Consider the following 21,728-nt stretch of genomic DNA (forward strand, 5'->3'; position numbering starts at 1 on the left):
TCTTGCTATTTTTGTTGTAGTTTCCATTGTTTTTGCATAATTCAGATGAATGTTGATCTTCTATCTTAATTCGCTTTGTTTCCGTATTGGGGCTAATTGCTATTGGCGGCTTTACAAACTATCCCATTGTCACTTAACATAATTATAAACATCTGATTACAGACATCTGGGAACAACTTGCCCTCTGGCTGACTCTAATCCAGATGTACAGAACATTGTCACTTTCTACCCTTCCGGTGAAAGGGGTCGCGACAACAGGGACGGTCCCATGTTTGTTTTGCCACAGTGGAAGCGTGTTACTGCCCTATAAACTGTCTTAGTTTCTGTAATCCGTCTTGTTAATTACTCCAGTGCTATATCCGTACTGTCACAAAATGGTATTTCAGCAAAGGTCTGGCCCGTTTTCTCTTCTCCAAATAATATAAATATGAAGTTAATCGTTTAAGAATCGGGTCATGGACGCGATATTTTAATATCATTTCCACAGTAAACATAAGACCAATAAAGCCATTAGCCTAACACGCCACGGCTAGTAAAAAAACGCTGCCAAACTTGGAGTTAACTAAATTCTAGTTGCAATTTTTGCACACATTTCCTTATTTTGTTTCACAAACGCTGGTAATTTATGATTTCCAACGATCATACTTGCATATGCTATAATCGTAACAAAGCAACCGTCGGAAAGTTTGAAAGAAGTAAGCGAAGGAAAAAAAGTTGTTTGATAAGTTCCAGTACGGTAAAGAAAAGTTAAATTTTGATTTGGAAACCCACCTGAAAAGCTTCTTAAGTAAAGAACCTGAAGGTGGATTTCTGTGCGCATTTCTATAATTAGCGCAATTTGTCAGGCACCCACCCTTTGTCAACTAAAGCGTTAAACCAGAAATCTTTCTTGGTTTGGGTTAAGAAGCTAGGCAAAAAACACACAGGAATTTAATTATAATTTTTGTAACATCTGTTTCATAAAAACAGCTATCAAAATTCTAGATATTTGTCACCTAAATAAAATAAATTTCACTGTTTTATTTTATTTTATTCAATTTACCAACTTAATTAAAAATTTTAGTCAATTAGAACCATTGTCTTTTTAAAACAAAAAATCTGTTGCTCTATGAACGATCTTCGAGTTCAGCAAAGTTGCACAGTTAGTGAAGGTATTTTTTGCTCTAATTATCAGTTGAAATATATAAAAAGTTTGACTGTACCGACTGTGTTTCGCCTACAGTGATTTTCGTCAAGATTTGTTAAATGCTTCTAAAGCTTGTAGAAAATAATGATAGGATAAAATTAATTACCCTAAGAAAATATTCCGTGCTGTATAATTAAATATGAACAGCTTTTTCGTGAAAAAAATATTCCCAATAAATTGTACATATCGAATCAGATTTATATGCAACATTTGTGAACCATTTTAGCCGGTCCTAAATATAAAAAAACTGGTTAGGAGTTAACGTAAACAAATTACATTGTCCATGCTGTCTCGACATGCAAGTTTGTGGGTGAAATTAATACTTTGTTGTACGCGGATTAAGACGTTCGGAATAGTGTATTGATTTTAAGATGGTTTTGTGAAAACTGTTACATAAATAACTTAAGTGATAATGGTAACTTGAACATCAGGTAACGAATTGATGTCGTTTTGATGTATTTTCTACACATTTTCAAGAACAGCATTACAACCAGGAATTTAAGAATCACCTTAAGGCTCTGGCATTTAAAATTGTTCCGGTTATTAGTATTTCAGAAGTACTTTCCTTTGGCGGTTACTCGTCTGACTCGCACTCGTGCTGCTTGAAACGTGCTTGAAATTTTGCTTTTTTTTTCAGTAAACTCATGGATATCTAGTTATTAGCAACTTGAAGGAGTAAATACATCAGATTAAAATTCATGAAATATCAGAAATCAGATCAGAACAGAAATAAATTCATGAAATAGCATTGAATGTCAATTTGTGCCATTTGGCACATCCTTTAATACAAAATACCATACAGTGAGTCCCAATAATAATCTCTCAGCCAGTAATTTTCTAATTAATTAACAAAAATTTGACACATAATTTGTAAACCAAAGTAACTTTGTAACTGTGTAACTAAATATTCGTCAAACTATTAAACTGCCTGAAAACATATTGGGAAGTAGATAAACTTTCATTTTCTTATTCGAGGAAGGACGTATACAAAACAATTTATACAAATTTTCTTTTGTTCCAGACTTGCTGATGCGCTGTATCTTCATAAAAATGATATGAAAATTGATTCCGATCAGTGCAAAACTTTACAAATTAAATGGTATTCTGTATTCGCGAGCATAACTTTTAGTGCGTGAGTGTTGTGCAAAAGTGCAGAACATCCTAACAAAGAGAGCAATGAAATGCGGAACCATCATCTGCACAATGAAACATTTTGGTGAGTAATTTTTAGTTAATGTTGATTATTGGTATACACGAGTAGTGATTTGAAATCTATACACGTAGCGGGTCTTATTAAATTCGATAATTTTTCCCAGTTTTGAGAAATGCATATTTTAACAGTGTTACCGTACACTCAAAAGTAAAAATTGAAGTAATTTTCTAAAACGGTCGAATATCGACTTTGTACAAAATCATTGCAAAAATACATTTTAACCTGTCTAGACGAAGCGAACAAAAAAAAAACAAAAAAGTTGTGAAAAAAGTTTCATTGTGCTTCAAGAAACTGAATCAATATCAAAACACATTTGTGGCTTATGTTAACACATTTTCAAGCGAATTGGAAACTCAATTTATTTCCCTATACTTCAGTACATTTGTAAGAAACATTTTTAATGGCTTGAAATAATTTATTATGAGAACTTTTCTTTTGGAAGATTGCCGATTCAAATGAATGGCCAATTAGTGCATTTTTGAAGAAGACAAAAGCTGCAGCAAAATTATTTTATTATACTGTTCGTTGTAAAGCGTCTGCTGAATAATATCAATCAAAAACATTTAATTTCAAATTTCTTTGACACCAAGTGTTTATATCAAACTTTCTAGCGTTCGGTTTGAAGCTCTCTGTGCAGCAAAAACAATTATTTTATGAATTGTAAAGGACGTGTTTTAAAAACAAAGCGATATTTCTTACAAAGCTGAAAATACTATAAAATGTTACGTGTACCTTTAATTCAGTTTGCGATTTAATTGTGGTTGCAATTTAAACATGCCGTTGGGTTAATACTTTACAAATCTATATTTTCATTATTAAAACAAATTTTGTTATGTGCGATGTTTGTTGACTGTAAATGGTAGTCTGCAATATACATTGTTATTTATTTTTAATTACAATTACGATATTCTTACTATTAATTTTAAAAAGAAAACCGATGCCGCTAATTAATCATTTGTTTAAAATATAGTTTAATTAGTACATTTTTCTATCCGTCAGTGATTTATGTCGATTATGATCTAAAATATCTATTTTAATTCTGTTTTATAATTTATTACATAATTAGAACCCGCATAAGAACTCATAAAGATCATAAATCATAAATTTGTTTAAACCAAGATATTTTAATCCTTACTTGAAACTGCCTGAAATTATTTCGAAAAATATATAAAATATGTACCTACAGATGGACACCGAAAAAAGTGAACATTATCATTTTTTTAAATGTTTATAAATGTATTGCGTCCAAGTAAATATTTTAGGAGCATAGCTTATAGTTGTGCAAATAATTCAAAGGACAAATGCACCCATTGCAGGAATAAAAAAACTTCAATTAAAAATCGAAGAAAAAAAACGTTTATTACATTACGTGCTTATTCGCATATGCATATAAATGAGTGATTTCACACCAATAAAGGTTTGGCGCCTATATACTAAGTCTGGATTTATATTATTTAGATATTGTGTATGTGTCGGCCATTTTAAATGAAAGAATCGGCAAAGCCTATTAGTTTCAATAATTATGCACTGCACATTTTGCTACAAGACATTTTAGGAAAGAATTATCAAGTAAATAATAAATTATCTTTTTAAAAATGCTGACGACCAAGTTCGCAAAGTATTCTTCAATTATCGAAAAGCTCGAAATATCCTCAGAATGCCTACAAAGTTATTAGAATTAGTCAATGAGAAGTAGAAATTTTTAATGCAAGTCGAAGATCAGGATCAAATTGAGTATAATCATGTTAAGATAATAATTATTGTTTGCCCCAAATTTGAAAATTTCAAAACATTTTTTTCTCGAATTGCTCATTTAGAGCAATGAAGATTTAATAATATACAGCGTGATTCAGCGAAGCGAGACGTGCGAGTCTTAGGTCGTACCGAAATAGCGACCGAAAAAACACGTTCAAATAAAAGTGTTATGGTTGTCGCAAAATTAATTTTTCTGTTACCTTGAACTATACATGATGGCTCAAAATAAAGTTATGACAGTCAGAGTTAGTATTTTTAATGGAACAGCCTACTTTTTAATCCAGATTCGGTTTCTACATTGAATTCGAAGTATTTTTTGTATAACATATTATGTGAATTAATTCAATGGTTTTGGTCATAACGACGTTTGAATATGGAAACGCAACAAACTTTTTTTTTAATAAAATAAACGATATAATTTGGGAACAGATCAAAACTCAAAACAAAAACGGAAACAGAACATTTGTTTTAATTCCTTTAAACTTATATAATCTATTAATAAGGAAAACTAATAATCATAGAGTTTAATTTTGTCGCGTTTCCATGTTATAAACGCCCGCTATGTCCTAAACTATTGAGTTCAGTCACATAGTATATTCTACAAAAAATACTTGGAATTCAATGTAGAACCTGATTCTGAATTAAAACGTAGGAAATTCCATTTAAAAAAATAAACTTGACTGGCATAATTGTGCAACAACCACAACACTTCAATGCTTTCAACGTTTATATAAACGCCTTTTTTTCAGTCGCTATTCCTGTACGATCTACCCAATCTACCCTACCCTGTAGGGATCTCGCTTCGCTGACTCATCCTGTGTACAATAGGTTTACTAAGTATTATCCACAGATCTGAATTTTCAAAATCCTTCTCATTTACATTAATTATCAGTTTGTTAAGATTTAACAAATTATTTGATTATTTATATACGAAATACAGTTTTAATTGCTTAAAGATTAAAATGATTTTCGGCTTGGCAGAGTCTTGCCTATTATTAGGTATAAAGTGTGAGCTTTCCATCAATCTGAAAGGGTTCGGGCTCAAGTTTGGGCAAGAAATTTTGAAAAGTTTAATTAAATATAAATGTTTATTGCAGACTTTTATATATTTTATCGTGATTTTTAAATCTGGTAATGCCGATCCTGCTTGGAAAAGCCATTTAATCGTGGTTAGCAGTCCCCTGCATACGCACAGCTTACTATTAGCGCCAAGTTATGGTAAGATTACAATTATTTAATTACCAATGGGGTATGCATTTGCAATAGGGGTAGATTCCACGGGGATATGAACGTTGAATACAGTTTAATTGCGTTCGCACAAGTGAATTGAAAAAAGTGAACTGGAAATAATTTTAATTGTGCTTTTTTAGAAGTGCTTTACTGCACATGTTCCACGTTACAGTGATTCATTTGGGCCAAAGCTAATGTGAACCTTTGCACAAGTGTATAATGGTACATGCAAGTGTGTAATGACTTTTTGAAACCTACGTCCCAAAATAAAGTTAACGGATCGTACATTGCCCTAATGTGAAAATCGCCGAGATGTAAATCTCATTGTTTGGAATATTTTCGTTTCTATTTATCACTTGTAAATGGTGTAATGGAAAGTCAAATACTCCATGCAACTCGACCAATAATTAAATCAGGAACAACGTTAATACCAATATATGTAACTAATGCTCATCAGTACTGCTATTGAAAATCTTGATGGGATCGAATTCACATCCACCAATTTCATTAGCAGCTTCATTATTATTGAATCGGCATGCCTCTCCGAATTTTGGAGGTACGTGTCTACTACCTAAGTGTGCACTAATAACCCTCGACTGCTATAATTGCACCGTTATAGCTCCTCATAACACATATGACTCGCTTTGCATTACCGTTCGCTATCTCTTGGCATTGCTCTGAATGGGGCTAAATTGCTTTCCGATATCATATAATTACAACATTCTATTAGCTTGCTTGATATGTAAATTATTCCGAATTGCAAATATGTCAACTGTCTTTTTCTTGTTGGATTTACATTACAGCTCAGACGATGTAACCGGGCAATTTTATAATACCTTAATTAATCTAACAGTCCTAATAAAATAGTGTCTGATGGAATGAGCCCAATTGGCATTTGCTTCATGTTAGCTAATTAATTTTTTATTTAATTATTTAAAATTTTATCATTTGCCTACGATTTCACCAGTTTCTTCAATCAATAACCGGAATAAGCACTTTGAAACAACAGATAACTAGGTATCTTGCAAGCTGAGCAAGTGGAAAATTAATCGGCTAATTCGAGACAAAACACTGAAACAAATGCTTTAGGAACTGAAAGCAGTCAGTTTTACCAAATGCCCGGACATGTCCAGGATTGTTTGTGCATGTCCAGTAAAAACTGATATCACTTTATCTAGGAAAATCGACCTTATATATAAATGCTATTATATTTTAATGGACTTACTGTAAATTTTCAAATTTGTGAAACGTCAAGTGCCAAATAAAATGATTGTCTAAAAGATTATGCTAGTGAAATGGTAAAACTTGAGAGATAATTAAGCTAATTCATTGATTTAGTTCAATTTCCACCGAAGCAATTGATGTAAAGGTACTAAAACGGGCCTAAAGACTCTTCTTATTACCCTTCTCGACTACATTTCGAACTTACGGGTAACGGCGGGCTCTTAATTACTACGTTCCTAAATTAGACACTTTGAAATGCGACGTCCTTTGACTCAATTACGGAAATGCCACGATGTTAATTACCAAAAACGAGACCCTGCTAATTGTTTAATGCATTTTTGAGGAACCCGGATAAGCTAATTGGACTTCGACCGTTCGGCTACAGGCAACTGCATAACTTAACAATCAATTGGTGTGCACCGAGTAAATTAACTTGTGAATGTAAACTTAACCGATTAATGTAAAACTTGAAACCAACTTTTGTATTGCTAGTTTTATACTACGAGTTATGACAATAACATTAGCTCAATTATGATGAAATAGTTGAGAATATTTATTACAAACCAATGTCATTTGCATATACAATAAATGCGCAATCGCCAAAAAGTTGCAGCAATTAATATTAAAAAAATTAAAGATTGTACAGGGTGTTCCGTAAATATGTTAAAAAATTTTAACAGCGTGTTCTCCTAGTCATTTTAGAGGGGGGTCTTCCTGATAATTTTGAAATTTTAGGTCACATTTTTGATCTATTTGATTTCCCAAATGGCCAAAAATATTAGTTTTGGTTGTTTTTCTTTAAAACGGTTAACCATAGAAACTTCAATTTTGGTATACATTATAAGCTACTGGATAGTCATTGTATGGTAGTGTTTTGTAGTTCAATTTACTTTTATAAAGGATAGAAATGTGGAACTCCTACTTTTGCTTAGTTCAGAACTTATATGTGTGCACCTAAACTTTTATCAACATACTTTTTACATTTACTACATGTTATTTATCTACTTTTTTACCTGTCATTGTTTTTCCTAAGGGCACTAGTTTTCCCGCAAAAAATTAAATCGTTTCAGCTTGATCAAAACTTTCCAGGCCGTTGAATTGGAAGAGGTCAAGATGCTCCTATAAACTCGGCTCATAGATCTCCGATCTAAACGCGTTTGATTTTTACTTCTGGGGCCATTTAAAAATACGGTGTATTCAACAGAAGTGAATACAATCGAAGAACTTCAGGAAAGAAAATTTTATATTTATAACTTTTTTATGTAATAAGGAAATAAGCACTTCAGTCAACTTTTACGGTTTGTAAATTTTAATTTCATTAAAAGACTGCGATTATGCCAAGACTGTCAAGGTGACCAATTTTAACAGCTGCTAAATTAACACTAGAATGGTTATCTACATTTAATTTTGTTTATATCGTTGCCCATATTGTTACCATGTTATTATTTAAGTATAATTTATTCAAACTTAGTAATTGTAATCTGAACCAAAATATACAATTTAGAAAAATAATTTAGGTTGATTACTAGATCAACTAATAATGCGTACCAAAATTATTATATGAACGTTATTAGATTTTAAAAAAATAATTTTGATTTGGTGAAAAAATAACTTAATTACTTACACATTTTGAGAACGGCAAAGAAAACGATTTTATTTTTTTGGAGGGCAAACTAGTGGTCTTAGGAAAAACAATAAGAGATTAAAAAGTTGTTAAATAACTTGTAGTAATTAACAAAATTATGTCGAGAAAAGTTTATGTGCACACAAAAAAGTTCTGAACAAAACAAAATTAGGGGTTCCACATTTCTGCCCTGTATAAACCACAAAACACGAGCATAGAGTGGCACTCAATCAGCTTATAATGTATAACAAAATTGAAGTTTCTATGTTTAACCGTTTTAAAGAAAAACAGCAAAAACTAATATTTTTCGCCATTTTGGAAATCGAATATCTCAACAACGAAACATAAAATTTAAAAAATTCTCAGGAAGACCCCCTTCTAAAATGACTAGAAGAACACGATGTTAATATTTTAACACCTTGTATATCTCGAATAGGTTTTTTTTTAATGTTTCTATGGCTGAAAATACACATTTTTCTTTGCCAAAAATCTTCACAGCAATGATTTAATAAAGAAGTATGATTTAATAATATCATGTGATCAAGAGTGATACTTTTACCTACAAAGATTACTTCTCTTTTAGCGCCTGGTTCCAATTATAATCACGGTAATTCTAACTGAATTGAAGTAGTTTTAAATCTCTATTCGAGGAACAAAAATGAGGCAGAATGTTGATAGCAACATACATCAACAAAATATTCGATTAGGTACTAAATACCCAGAAAAGTTTTAAATTTTACAACTTTGTGTTCGACCAGCGCTTATGATATTTTATTCTAAATTTGATATTTAGCTAACTTTATTTACATGTTTCTCATGTTTACTCTCACTTTTACCGAGGATATATCTTTGAAAACATAGGTATTTGTTCAGCAAACTTATAATAGGACAACACAAAATAGTAGTAGTAAACATCTTTATTTCTAAAAAAGGCTATCGACCTATCGGTCTTTCTGCCCTTGTTTAATACATGCAGTCCCAATCTAAATAAAAAACAAATATGAAAATTCTCCCATTCTAGGTTAACAATGTTATTAAATAAATAAGATTTCAGTYGCAAGAAGAAATTATTTTATTGTCCACTAGTCCGTTGCGTTTGTAAGTGTTCGAGTAGCGTTAATGTAGGGAAACGGAAGCGGGATTGTCTGGTTGGTCTTGTAAGACAAAGGGGATTCAGTATGGTCCAGTTGTGGGGGTTGTTTGTCCATTTTGTCTGTAACTGTATGAGTCTTTCCGAGATCTTTGTCATGTTTGTGCGTTCGTATAGTAGTTGGGTGGGGGGTTTGTTTTTAGAATTTTCCACCTTTTCCACATTTATTTAGACATCCGCAGGTCAATTTTATATTAAACTTTCTTAGTCAGTTGAAATGTTACTATGTAGATATCCATGGATGGCGGTATAATGATTCCAAAAATATCACAAAATATTACTGCAGCAAATTGCAATAACAATTAAATCCAATTGAAATAAGATTACTTTATTTGATATATACTTTTAAAATCGCCTATGTCATATAAAGGAGATTTTTTAGAGGTATAGAACTTTAAACTGAAATAAAACTGACTAAAATAATGCTAACATGGTATTCGCGTTATTGAAGAGGCAATTGTATGCTATTATAGGCTTAACTATGATTTGGGGCATATGGGCGCCGCGGCTGGCTGAAATGAAGAGCAATCTGGAAGTCCAATTTTCGACCACTTCCAAACTTCTTCGAGACCATAAAGTACGAAAATCAGTGAGTTTTGCGAGATTTAACGGGGTGTCAATAATGACGTCAGAGTTTTCTTCGCTCCAAATTCGGTTATTTTGTTTGCTTGGGCAACCATTGAGCCAAAAACGATTATGTCGACCGTAAAATGAACGTAGCGCACGGTGAATTTGACGAACTGAACAGCAATTTTCGAAATAATTTGCCGAATTTGGAGCGACAAAAATCAAAAACCTGAAAGCAATTTTTGAGACGCCGTTATATCCAAAAAAACTGACTGTTTGATGTGCTTCTTTTTCTTGGACTGGATTGGTGGATTGGTCTTCGAGATTCGAGCGAGCCGCAGCGCCCATATGCCCATTGCTTCTTCTCATAAAAGATGTTTACATACTCTTCTCATATACCGTTTATCTATCATTTCACCTTGTATTCAGATGGAGTACAGCTATATTTTCAGTCTGATATTCCAGATTTTAGTTTCATAAATATATCTTTAATTAATTTGTTTATATTTTCTCCATTTTCTTTACATTGGTTTAAACCTAAACAAACGCAAATCAAAAGATATTTACGAAAAACGAATTAAGTTATGTAGTAACCTCTTAAATGGAGTTTTTAAACTCATAAATACTCCTTAGTAAACAAAAATGAAATATGTGGAGCTCCTAAAGCAGATAAATTTGCTTGATTGAATTGAAGCTTCAAGATTTATTTATTTTATAAAATTGTATTCAATAAATAATACTTAAAGTGATACAATGCTAGCGAACGTTTTGTATAAATTAGCAAATATTTACGCAGAGCAAATTACTGTATTTATATCTAGAATATTTTCTTAATGTAACAACTACTTTTTGTAACGATTTCAGTTGGTTTTAGTATCGTCTTGTTTAGCTAAATGACTCACCATTCGACTTCTCTTATTCGGTTAAAACACACTTCTCCCCTATTTGACTTTCATTACTAGGCTCAATGTTTTCCATGACACGTTAATTTCAGTTTATGATATGTAAATCGTTTTTAATTAAAAAAAACCATGATTTTGCAGAATATAGTTGCGTTAATATAGCTTTCACGAATCATCCTTGATTGATTGATCAATAAAGCCACGAGGAAAAATATGGGGGGATTTGGACGTCTCATTTCGAAGGACTAATGAATTTATCATGCACTCCTTTTCCGATTAAAAAGAGACCGAACAAATAATGTACAAAAATCATGAAAAAAATATGATTTCAGGCTCAATTATGAGGTTTTGGAAATTTAAAGTCCATTATATTTTGTATAAACTGACTAAATTTATACAAATCCTTCTTAATGTAAGACTCAATTCTTATGACTGAGACTATCTGAGACTTAATTCTTATGACTTCTAACCAAACATCTAATGACTAAATGATATGATAATAAACTTCAAGAATTATAAGTCATTGGAAATTTGAAGTGTTCTTTGGTCCATTTAGTAATAAATAATGAATGGTACTGTTAGAAAACTTTCTCAACTGATTACTTTCTATTTCAAATTCAACGCTTTCCGATTATGCCTTTTTCCATTTTGAGTGCTAATGCGGCACTACATTTTCGATACCAACAATTCAATTATATCGAAAAAATTTGGCGCCTATCCCAAGAGAACGTTCATTCACCTACCCTCGTTTCAAAATTCATTTCACTTGCTTCCCAACCATAATGGAGCAAATTGACCATTGACGTAGACCGACCCTGTATAAGCTTCTAAAGGGCATTCCCGAGGGAAGCAGCTCACCCCAAATAAATGCCGGTTTTCTCTAGATATTTCCCTTACTGCATATATTCCGATAGCCTGGCTTCGACAAATCAATCTTTTATCTGATTGCCCGGAAGGTGAATCATCCAATGTTGTTTATAGAAAAAGCTCCATGCAGTTTCAGATAAACGATTTTGTCGCATAAAATAACATCAATTTTTGAGCTCTGCGAAAAGATTTAAAATAAAGTGTGAAGCTAATATTTTAAACTCCATTTCGGGCAGGTCATGTTATCGTTGTAGTGTGCTTTGATGTCGGTAATGCACCCTTTTCGGGGTGTTTTATTTTATTTCTTTTCTGCAATCTGACGTGTAACATGGGGTGATATGTTTGACACCGAATATCTTTGCAAATAGAATGAAAGGGATTCTGGCCAAAATAAGTCTGTGTACAGGGAAGCAGATTAATTGGCTTAAATTGTTTGCAATACCTCCTCATACGCACTCTGGAAATAAAAGGGTTAAATTATATTTGCTGACGCACAGATCCTCTTATATTATATGTAATGGTGAATATTTAAATACCATACAAATATGCAGTTTTATATGTAAGTTCATTGAGTTTACAATGCCAGGAAAATACAGCAGAACCTTGAAATAAATTCAATAATTTGTCATACTCCATATGTTACAGAATATAAGCCTTTTATTTACTAGTTAGCACCAAATTAGTCACAAATATATTGTAAAATGTAATCCTTTCGTAATTCAAATTCCGGTAGGTAAAAACTGTGTCTGTTATTGCATGTTATTTTAACCGCGTTAAAGTCAGAAATTTTTTTGAATAAGTTTCAGTTTTACATGGCACAATTGCTCTACTTCGAGGTCAGACTGATCTAAAAAGGTTCCGTTTAAATGTCATTCGACTAGTTTTTTACCTCTGATTGTTAGAAAGTATCGAATAAAGTCGAAACTGTATAATTGATCAGAACGATTGGATCTCATAAATTGAGGTTTAAATTGATCGGGGAATATAAGGCACATAATTGCATTTAAGTGGATTCCTTGAAAATCAAACAACTTTGCTTCCACAGTATCGTGTGAGCTTAATAATTTGACAAAAAACTGAAGAGCTTTAATAGAGAATGAAACTACTTCAAATGGTATAAGATACCCAACTATCAAGGCAATTATAATAATAGATTTAGAGGCGTTTTAACATAAATAATTATATCAGAATTTAAAAAATCTCAATTTGTTCGTTTTAGAGCTGCTTGAAAATTTTCTCTGATTTCCAATAATCGTTGTTCACGTCTATATTGGCAATACATTTATTTTTTATTGTGCGTATTACTTGCATAAATTAAAAAACAAATCTATTTAGAACATTAATGTTAATATTGCGATATATTAAAAGCGGTTATCAATTGAGCAAGTCTTGCGCTATCATATTTTTATTGAACTTTATTTAATCAACAATATCAAAACTGAAATATTAAACTTATAGGTGGATAAAGGTGTTATTGGAGTTTTTGTCATAAAAAAAATATAAATGATTATCTTCCATATTAAATTGCTTTGATTATTTCAATCCCTGCAGAGGTATTTAATTGCCTTTAAGTAAGTTATAAAAGTTAAAGCATAAAAAAGATCCACACAGATTAAACTTTGTAGTCTACTTTTTAAGCAGGTGTATGTCTGGGTTCAATCAGCAGGTGTCTTGACCAGCCAATGATTTACCACTTTAGTTTTTCTTCGGGCTATTAAATTACAAAAGTCATGCCGGTGTCTCTGATATTCCGGTATTTATAGCGGCTTTTAGATCGACAATTGCCCGACTGGTAACTTTTAAATATTAGATAACCTTCAAGAAAACGACTCCTTAATTGGAAGACAATTATATTTAACTACCGAAGGGTGCTATCAGGCGACTATTTGTCAGAGACAAGCTTAATGGGGTAATTTTGGTTTTCTATCAGTTATTTATTGGAATTGTTTTGGTTCGATGACTTTCACATCGAAATTGGTTAGGTAAATAACTCAGGAAAGGGATTATAATCGGGTTTTTATATATAGTTTATTGGAACATTGAAGGCGTAGAAAGCTTGTTTTGAACTATGGAACCAGTTTATAAAAACTAATCTCAAACAGGAAACATCTGAATTAAACTGAAGTTTGCATTGTGTTGAAAACCAGTCTGGTGGTTAATATAAACGAAAACCTTCTTCAGTTCAAAATGACTCCCGAATGTCTGCAAGATTTAAAGCACCCTTTTGGTTTTATCTTACGAACACCCGGGCGTTGTTTATGGGGAATTTTTCTATTTGTTTTGCCGACAAGGACCCTTAACACGTTCAGCGGGCTCAGGATACGACTTGAGGAATTTTATCAGAAGGATTCAAGAAATGTATGCCAACGCGTGAACTGAATATTTACTTGGCATCGTGATTTAGCTAGGGTTGGTTATCTTCTATCTTGAAAAGACTGAGAATATTCGAATCTGTAAAAAAACCTTTCCCCAGGAAATATCTTTATTTAGAGATTTGCAGGGGTAACATAAAACCACTCGCTGCTTGGGTAATCAACAAAAGTAACTATGTGCTAAAACATTTCAAATTACTTTTCCTCACGTGTTACCGTTGATTACGTATGGAACGGTCTAATTTCCAGTTCTCTTAGATGCCTAGAAGAGCAGTCAAATTAAAAATTTTCACAATTAAACTCAGTTCAGATGATCTCATTTTGCGAATTAAACTGAAAGCAAAACACAACTTGAACGTTGCTATTAACTTTCGACTTATATTTAAAAGTTCGCTTTCATTTTCAGTATTTCAATTCAGCACTTAATTAGTTTCAGAAAGGCACAATATTCCATGCGCCTGATCACTACTTTTAGTTAGAGCATAATTTTACATTCAACTTAATTTTCTTACGTAGGTCGTGGTTATCTATTGAATATCTATGCTTTATTCAACTTCAACCATAAACTTATAATTATTATGCTTACGAGAGTAATGCTTGGAGCTAATTTGGAAACAAATGCTACATTGGAGACACAGTGTGGTGAAATTTCCGCAAATTTGTTTTATAAAGGCTGTGATACTTATAGATATCTTTACGAAAATTAAAATATTCAATACTTCATTATAAGCTTATTATTTTTTTCCAGTGGCGCCCCTATACTTAGCTTAACTAACACTTAACTTAATATTCTTAGAGCAACAAATCTTGAAATAAAACATCTCTTAACTGCCGCGACAAATATAATGTTAAATGACCATGCAGTTACCCGTCAAAAATGCAGCTTACTTAATGATAGATCAACAATCAAATAATAATTCCAAACTAAAATTCTAATTTTTGAATAGTTTTCCTTTGGAATATAACGTCAATGATCTCAATGTCTCGCATTAAAAAATTAAAACAAAACTTTAAAATGTATTTAATTTTGAATCAATGAATTTACTTCTACGCCTGATAATGCCTGCCTGGTATTCACTTATACAAACWGCTATAAGCCAAATTATTCCAACTCCAATAATAATGATTTCGCAAATATCCTGCTCACAATTTATCTTCGCCTGAATCACGTTGTATCAGTTACTCTGTGAAACCCAAATCGAGAAATACACTTGAAACCAAAATTTAAATGTTGGTTTCCTTCAACTCAACTAACGCCATTCAGGCCTCAAAGGATAACCCGGAAAGCAATTATGGTGATTGATGTGGCAATATCAACTCAAGTTTTATATCCACAACTTCCATCGCTTTAGATCGAACACTTAAACTGAAAAAAACTCTTATTTGCAGGAAATGAGTGGGTGGAAATGCTTTTTCTTGGCCGTTTCGGCGAAGCGGTTTCCAATAAGAAATTATCATTTCTCAACTTGAATGAACACTTGAAGATTTTATCTTGCAGAAAGCCAATCAGCTAAAATGACTTAGAAGGGGTAATAMAAATTAGAGATATAATAYTCTAAATGAAATATTTTTATAGTCGTGGCTTTTAGTACCAGGCTTACATAATAACAAAAAGTTTACAGAGCTACTGCGTCTTTGACTTTATTAAGATGCRGATTTAATAACCAATATGTTTTCCTGACATTCCCGATTTGGGTCTTTAAAAATAGGAGTTTTGTACTAAATAGATTGCATGGATCAACTTGGAACTCAATTGTTCGTTGGAGGTACAATAAATACAAAAAATATGCAATCTAATGTGAATTGGTTTTAATTTTCTAATTAATTCGCAGTAATTTCGTCAACATTGAACGTCCAATACTGAATAACAACATAAAACAATTCATTTAAAAAATAACAGACTTCTACATTATGTACCTACGTTCAGCATACATAAGTTGTTTGCTGAATTCAGAGGAAAATGTTCAGATGTGGTCATTTTCAAATATTTATTTAATTCCATGTTGACTAACACATATTTCGTAAATAAGACTCTCGCTCTCGAAATTTGCTTTTTATATTATTTCCAGTTTCTGGACCGATATCGAATAATTGCAAGACGGTTGATTTTCTTGGGAATTCGGTCTGGGCAGTGGTGAAGAAAAAGAAAAACTTTTTTAGTTACCTAGCTTTCGGCAATGTATTGTCACCTTCATCACGGTACTAATTGTTTGACCATAAGAATGCTGGGAACCCTCCAGAATACTCTGTCATGTTTTGTACAGCTTGATGAAATATTTAATCTTTTAGTCACATAGTTTGGTGATAATTTATTGGTCCTTGATTACACAAAACATTTATTCAACCATCAACATGTTTTTCTGTAGAAATAACGAGACAGACTAGACTAAATGCAAATGAATGATGAGCTGAAGGCCCTGTACATCTAATTCAGGGCCTAGATGAAAAAGAAAAGGTTTAATTTTTCTTCACCACTGCGCAGACCGAATTCCTAATAAAATCAACCATCTTCCTTTTATATTATTGTTGATTTTTTTTCTCTTTATATTCGTTCGCACCTGCTTAAGGAAACGTGTGTTCTGCTAACGCAAATCTCGGAATGGAATTGAAGGCACAATTGAACTTTTTATGTTAAGCTGTGAGTTTTAGTTTGTAGGAGTGTTAACTCAATAATAAAGCCTTAAAAAGAGATCAGGGCATTGATTTCTCATTAGAACAAATAAGTAATTAACCAGTTTAAACCCATTTATATTTATTTTTGCAGCTACCAAAAGTAGCGCTTTCAACAAGAATGGGCATTTCTTCACAATACTCGGGTAAGTCAACCATATGTTACTTGTTAGAATCAATCATCAGATTGGAAAAATGATTTCACACGAAATCAGTTTTTGGATTGTGATCGTTGATCTCGCTTTTCAAATTTATGTTTTGCTTAAATACAGTTTAAATGGATGGATCTTATGGAAAGTTTATAGATAGAGCTGAAATGGTTTATAAGAGTTAGAACGGAATTCTTCTTCAAAAATATTGGGCTTGTTATTTCATCCTGAGTTCTTCTACGTGACGATTTAGGGATTCAGAGACTTTTAGAGTTACTTTAGAAATACCCGAGCTCACCTTAATCAAATACTTGCTATAATCAAAAACATAAGCAAACGCAACAAAATATCTCTTTTAATGAATATTTTAGTAAAGGACTAATTTATCGCATTCAATATCGAGAATTCCGTTTTATTTTTAACAAATGGTAGACAGATTTAAATTACACTGAGAATCAAATCGAAATCGATATTTCTCAAACGCCAAACAACGCTCAGGGCAACCCTCTTTACGAAGGAAAACCGATAACTAAAGAGCCCAAGTTTTATAAAAAGTCAAATAGGATAAAACGCGCTCTCAAGATGGATGTCGCGCAATTTTTATAGACGGATTTCGATATTTGATATGGTTCAAGATAAATGGGAGCCGTCTTTCACGCAGGCAAATAAGTATAATTAGATCATTTTTTGTCGGATATGAATCTTGGTGAATGGTTAGGTTCCGGAATATTGCAGGAAACGAATAACGCTGAAAATTGTAGCTGAGATTGTTTGATTTTTCAAAATACGTTCAAATATCTCAACGTGTTTGCTTCCCTTTTTCATTTATAAAAGATAGATCAATATCATTTGATAGCGACAAGCTTTTACATTTTGTAATCTCACTCACTAGGCTTTTTAACTATGCTTAACACTAGTTTGCGTTTGTTGTATTTGACTCGGGGGAATGAAATAATACGAAATTAATTTAACAGTCACATGCTTTTAAGTCAAATCAATTAAAAATTTAATGGGTTTATCAAGGAAAACTGCCCCATACAAACCTATAGTCTATAAAACTTAAATCAAGTTTGAGATGAAGTGAGCGTATTGTTACCAACGTGAAAGGAAAAGAAAAGACAGATCAACAATACCTATTTAGAATAGTAAGCAAAGAGAAATACAAATTAAAAAAATTGAAGTAAAAAAAATTAAAGCTGAGCGTGCCTGTCACTTATTTGTTGAGTCAGTTCTCTTTCACTTTATCTTACCAGATAAAACATGAAATTATTATTGCTAGACTACAGAAATTATTATTATTAGACAATAACTATCCTTATTCAAAAACATTTTCTCAGTCAATTGTCGAACCAGCTTCTGTTCTCTTCAAATAACTCTACACTTAAAAGTTAAAATCAATTGAAAATATTAAATATATTTCTTAGGTTCAGCCTGCATTAAGAACTTAGCAAACAACACCAAAATCATTTAACACCTTCCTGATTTTAAGAGATATAAAATAGATGTCAGTCAATGATGAAAAAAATTGTCTCGTACAGATACAGAAAAACTAAAAAGGTTTTAAAGGTATCAATTAGAACTGAAGAAATATTACCAATTTTTAAGTCTGAAGAATTACAAGGCCGTTACTTTAAAAGAGATATTGAAAAAGTCGCTTTTTGTTTGTGCATTTAGGCATATTAATGTATTCTTTGTTGGAAACACGGATTTATATTTTAGTTGCTACTTTTATTTGTTAGCTCAACATATATTTTGTTATTTTATTATTATATTCTTCTTCTAAGGTATTAATTACGGAACTTTCTGTTATTTCATGTATTTTAAATAGTACTGAAAGTTCTTTAGCTTCTGATCAATATTGCATAGCCAGCCAATGGTTCAATTTCATTTCACTTAGAAATCATATTTGATTAAATAATTAAATAATGTTCTGATTTGTTTTACATTTTTAGTCTCATACGGTCGTCTTGCTTATTATGAAGTTTTGATATGCGAGTCGTATGAATGGAGCAACCTAAAAATGTTCCTATTTATATCTTATACTTACAATTTATTGTATCATACTTCCCGGAAAAAGTAGTATTTGTGAGGCTAATCCACGATGCATTTAATGTACAAATATAATACTTTTAAACATATAATTCAGTTCACCTAGAAACACTAGATTAATGTGATGTAATCAAAATATTAAATTGTGGCACCTGCCTGAAAAATATTAAAAAACTTTTCGCATCCTCAACTTCAGGTAGCCGCATTTCGCTCTACGGTAATAGAAATTGCGAAAATATAAAGCCTGAGCTAATGTTATCGCATCAATCAACTTAATGACCTTTCTGCCCATCGCTTCAGCTCTCCGTTGCCCAAACCTGTCTAACATTGCACCTAACCTGGACTCGAAATGTAAATAAATGAGTTTAGACCCGTCCGAAAATAGTAACCATATACTTATCGACCTCATTTTTTTCCAAGGCCCTAAACTTGTTTTAGAAGGGATCTTGAAAAATTGAGAAAACACTGCGGTCTACAAAAAGTAGAATAAAATCAAGTTTATAACTAAACAATAGAAAATGAATGTTATTATAACATTAGTAAACAATTTGCTTGTTACGAATAGTAGAAATGTTGTGTCAAGAACATACAAAACGTAAAAACCCAAACTAACCCAAACTAAATTTATAATTGTAACGTAAGTCATAAGTAAAATCCTTTCGCTTTAGTCTGCTCTTTTGGTACTTAATATCCTACGCTCATATAAAACGATTCTTCAAATGCTGAACAATGGTACAATTTATTTTATTTTAATTCTATTTCAGCCTTAACGTCGTCTATAAAATTACTTTCAACATACCAATTTTTTATATTCTAATTTAGCATAAAATGAGAAGTGACTAGTATGAAAGTAGCAACTAGCAAACTATACACCCATAATTTAATTTTGCTCAAAGTAAAGATTCTATATCTGTTTTATTCGGTTTGAATTTATAGCTGTGATCAACTTTCTGTTACTTTTCTCGTTCTTTTTATTGCCGCATTAAAACAATTAGAACCAACATTTTGGAAAGTTAAGTAATGGCAATTATAATTGGCAAAGTAAAATATCCTCATAGAGAATGCAAATCTCGCTCATTCAAAAAATGCACAAGATCCAAAAACTAAACCTATCTAAACCGAGCGTAACTAAAAAGTTTGAATAGGGTTTTCTAGAAGTTCTTTGGGAGTATCATTAAAACGGGCAATATAATACTACTTAAGTTAAGCACAGGAAACTTTCAAGTTGTTAATGGATTGAATATCTTTCAAAGGAATTTTAGCCCTAAAGTCTTCTTTATCTCAAATGCCAGGGAGATTGAACAATGCTAAACTGAACAAACGAAAATATTGTTGTTAGTTAGTATACGGATTGGGTGAGAAAACCACTTATGTCGGGTAAAATTAATCGGTGATCTTGGAATAAAACATTCAAATTTATCTTTTAATTCTTACGATTCGATTTTTTTCGCTCAAGTAAACGATGCTTCAGTCACTAAATCAGAAAATATTTAGTGTGTTTCGAAGATCGACTCGAATTAGCATATATTTGTATTCAAACCAATAAGCTTTATATGAAAATGTGGAAGATATATCTTAAATTCGGTACATCAAGGTAGTGTTCTGGAAATTTAATTCGAAGTTAATAAAAATTTTGAAGAATTATTACAGGAGGCAGTGAAGTTTTCTCTGTTCTTAAAAACTAATTCAATTATTATGTAAATAAAGAGCATTTATATTTAATTTAGCCTCATTAGATTTAATATCTGGAGGCATCACAGGTGTCAAATTTGTTAAAGTTAAAAATTATTCCTTCTTTAGTCAGGAATCGTATTTGTAACCCCTGGTTTCGGCTACATACTAGTGTTGTTTTTCGTTCTCTGATGAAATCTGTGTATGTCTTTTGCTTGTTTGTTTGAAAACCCTATGATTTGATTGTCAGTTAGCTGAGATCTTTTATCGTACCAGTTTATATTTTTATAAATAGTTGATTAATTATTCTGAGCGTAAAATGCACTTTTTAAATAGTACTGCTGTTATACACAATATTGCTGCTGATTAAATTTATAAATTATATTTATCTAGTGTCATCACAATCAACCGATTTTAATTAAATAAAATTTCAAATAGCATTTCGCTCAATGTTTGTTCCCTAATTACCCAAATGCGTGCCATATAGCTTTATTTATTCGAACTGTCAGCCTTTCACCTAAAAACACGATTTATGATAAAATTAACCATTTTATTCCAGAATTGCAAAGATATAACAAATGAATGAAAACCGCCAGAAATTCGGGAATAATATAATAGCGTTTGAAACAGGAGAGGCGGTCGCCACGCTATATATGCCAGCTAATTTGATTTATTGAATAAATTTCAAATAATTTTATTTACGATTGTTACTGTAGGTAAATGCATATGAAACTCCCGGCTTTGATTTGTTGTAGTAAATATTAGCTGTTTTATTAAAAAGTTTGTTTTGTTTCGATTGTAACTCTATTAATCAAATCTTCAATATTTTTGAGTTTCATGAACCTTGCACAAAATATCTTTAAGTTTGAGATCTCACTTTCAACACTTTTAAGAAGTAAAGTGCAGTTAATCTGGGTGGCATGTAATCTAGTGGCAGGTCTAGAAACGCGTCTCCACTGTATAATTATGTTTGATTTACCTCAATTCAGGTGAATGTATTAAAAATACTAAGAACGGTCTAAATCCACATTACTTACATAAAAATCTTAAATTACAAAATCTTAAATAATAAAAAATACAAATCTCTTTAACAAAATTG

The 21,728-nt window shown here is 31.8% G+C and overlaps 1 long non-coding RNA gene across 1 annotated transcript; it reads left to right on the forward strand.

The window, feature by feature from the left end:
- Positions 1-1,507: 1,507 nt before the first annotated feature.
- On the forward strand, positions 1,508-21,363 carry LOC125503857. Its single transcript, XR_007281111.1, has 4 exons — positions 1,508-1,617; positions 2,208-2,402; positions 16,855-16,906; positions 21,189-21,363. It is a non-coding gene; the product is annotated as an uncharacterized LOC125503857 (long non-coding RNA).
- The last annotated feature ends 365 nt before the right edge of the window (positions 21,364-21,728 follow it).

The sequence above is a fragment of the Dendroctonus ponderosae genome, unplaced genomic scaffold, assembly GCF_020466585.1.
Source record: "Dendroctonus ponderosae isolate FM_Combo_2020 unplaced genomic scaffold, Dpon_F_20191213v2 Dpon_F_20191213_3, whole genome shotgun sequence".
Classification (NCBI taxonomy): Eukaryota; Metazoa; Arthropoda; class Insecta; order Coleoptera; family Curculionidae; genus Dendroctonus; species Dendroctonus ponderosae.